At 41.4% G+C, this 2,500-nt stretch overlaps 2 non-coding genes across 2 annotated transcripts in view; both read left to right on the forward strand.

The window, feature by feature from the left end:
* The window catches only part of LOC149092528 (small subunit ribosomal RNA), a 2,170-nt gene extending 777 nt beyond the window's left edge, over positions 1 to 1,393 (forward strand). Inside the window, exon 1 of the ribosomal RNA XR_016200846.1 lies at positions 1 to 1,393. This exon is cut by the window's left edge and continues 777 nt beyond it. This is a non-coding gene — a ribosomal RNA (small subunit ribosomal RNA).
* Positions 1,394 to 1,880: 487 nt separating this feature from the next.
* Positions 1,881 to 2,035, forward strand: LOC149092529 (5.8S ribosomal RNA). Its single transcript, XR_016200848.1, has one exon. It is a non-coding gene; the product is annotated as a 5.8S ribosomal RNA (ribosomal RNA).
* Positions 2,036 to 2,500: the final 465 nt, after the last annotated feature.

Here is a 2,500-nt window from a genome sequence, read left to right on the forward strand (position 1 = left end):
TTCTTGCTTGTGTCTACGGATGCTTGCTTGAACCTTCATTCCTCTTTCCTGGTGGTTACATTCATAGTGTTTAGACAGAAAATTGCTCGATATTTGCTATCAATGCTCTTTACCGAGTGTTGATTCAAGCGATCGAGACTTTTACCTTGAAAAAATCAGAGTGCTCAAAGCAGGCGTCCAAAACCTCGAAAGAGGTGCCTAAAAACGGTATGGTCAACCATCTATATGATGCGTACCACTACCTTAACTTGAATGATCTTGCATGGAATAATGGAATAGGACCTTGGTTCTATTTTGTTGGTCTTAAGAATCCAAGGTAATGATTAAGAGGGACAGACGGGGGCATTTGTATTGCGGCGCTAGAGGTGAAATTCTTGGACCGTCGCAAGACAAACTACAGCGAAAGCATTTGCCAAGAATGTTTTCATTAATCAAGAACGAAAGTTAGAGGTTCGAAGGCGATCAGATACCGCCCTAGTTCTAACCATAAACGATGCCAACCAGCGATCATTCTGAGTAACTAATTTCATGACTCGAATGGAAGCTTCCGGGAAACCAAAGTTTTTGGGTTCCGGGGGAAGTATGGTTGCAAAGCTGAAACTTAAAGGAATTGACGAAAGGGCACCACCAGGAGTGGAGCTTGCGGCTTAATTTGACTCAACACGGGAAAACTCACCCGGCCCGGACACTGAGAGGATTGACAGATTGAGAGCTCTTTCTTGATTCAGTGGGTGGTGGTGCATGGCCGTTCTTAGTTGGTGGAGTGATTTGTCTGGTTAATTCCGATAACGAACGAGACTCTAGCCTACTAAATAGACTTGCAGTTTACACTGCAGTACTCCCCCTTAGTCAACCTGTGGGTGGTAGTATCTCTTGATGGTTTCGGCTGTTGAGGGCTCTGCTGCTATTAGCCTACAGAATTGGCTAGGGTAAGGATGCTGTAGCACTGTAAGGACTTCTTAGAGGGACAAGCGGCGCTCGCAGCCGCACGAAACAGAGCAATAACAGGTCTGTGATGCCCTTAGATGTCCGGGGCCGCACGCGTGCTACACTGAAGTGGTCATCGTGCATACTGTTTCCTGCTCCGAAAGGAGTGGGTAACCGCTTGAACCCATTTCGTGATGGGGATTGGGCATTGTAATTATTGCCCATGAACGAGGAATTCCCAGTAAGCGTGAGTCATTAGCTTGCGTTGATTACGTCCCTGCCCTTTGTACACACCGCCCGTCGCTACTACCGATTGAATGATTTAGTGAGGACTTCGGACTGGTCAATCCAGACCATTGGGAAACTAGTGGTCGGATTGTGCTGGAAAGATGTTCAAACTTGATCATTTAGAGGAAGTAAAAGTCGTAACAAGGTTTCCGTAGGTGAACCTGCGGAAGGATCATTAACGTATTACCCTCTTATTATAAGAGAAATACAACCTTCAAACAATCAAACACTCTGCATAGTGATATTGTAGATGCTAATATGGTGAATGCAATTGAATTGTATTTGCATTAGAGTCGCAATTGTGAATGTTTATTGCAAACATTTAGCCATTGCAACATGATTCTAATTTGCATTACATTCGTTCATTCATACATCCATCTTTCATTATCCAATGCAACAAAGAGTGAGGGTTATCTAACGATAGCCATAATTTCTTTTGCAAAACAATTGTAGTTTATAATGAAAAGCCTGTCTTGCTACATACTTGGTACCTGATCAAGTCTTCAGCTTATGCTGACGGCAAGGTTTAAAGAAGGAAGTTTTACACTTCTTCGCCTAACTAAGTAAAGACAACTATGGTTTTTATAAACTGCATACAATTGTTTTCAAACCCTCTCAATGCAGATTTAGGATACTTATTAAAAGTCCCACGGTGGCAAAGATACATCTTCAAGCGGTGGATCACTCGAATTACCAATCGATGAAGAACGTAGCTAGCTACGATAATCGGTGCGAATTGCAGGACACGCCGAGCACTTGAGCTTCCAACGCACATTGCGGCTTTCGGGTCTTTTCCGAGGTCACATCTGTCTGAGAGTTGAGATGTAAAATAATCAACAAAACACTTGCATACTACCATATATGCATTGTTTTGAGAGGATTGTATATTTATATGCATGAATCTTGATGTTTTATTCCTTTTCTTAATTGCAATTCGTTGCAATTTAGTAAGGAGAATCTCAAATCTACTTGTTTCACATGATAAATTTTGTGTACAATGCATATTTCATCTCTGCAAGCAGTATATATGAATAGATACTAGCATGAGATTCTAAGGTTAGTCGCCTATCTGACGACGCTAAAGTCGTATTGCAGATAACTATGGTGATCAACTAACCTGTTAACTGATGAATCTTCTTGCACTTGTATAAATCGTACAAATAGTAGCTATTTCATTCTGTTAAAGCAGACCTAAGAAGTAATGCAAAGGCAAAATTTGTGCAAACATTAAAGTAGATTTACGTTGCTTGCTTGCAAACAACACAAATAAACATTAATCAACTTA

Source organism: Tetranychus urticae, unplaced genomic scaffold (assembly GCF_039701765.1).
Source record: "Tetranychus urticae isolate SD_2017Ah unplaced genomic scaffold, NJAU_TeUrti_SD_1.0 Scaffold_8, whole genome shotgun sequence".
Lineage (NCBI taxonomy): Eukaryota > Metazoa > Arthropoda > Arachnida > Trombidiformes > Tetranychidae > Tetranychus > Tetranychus urticae.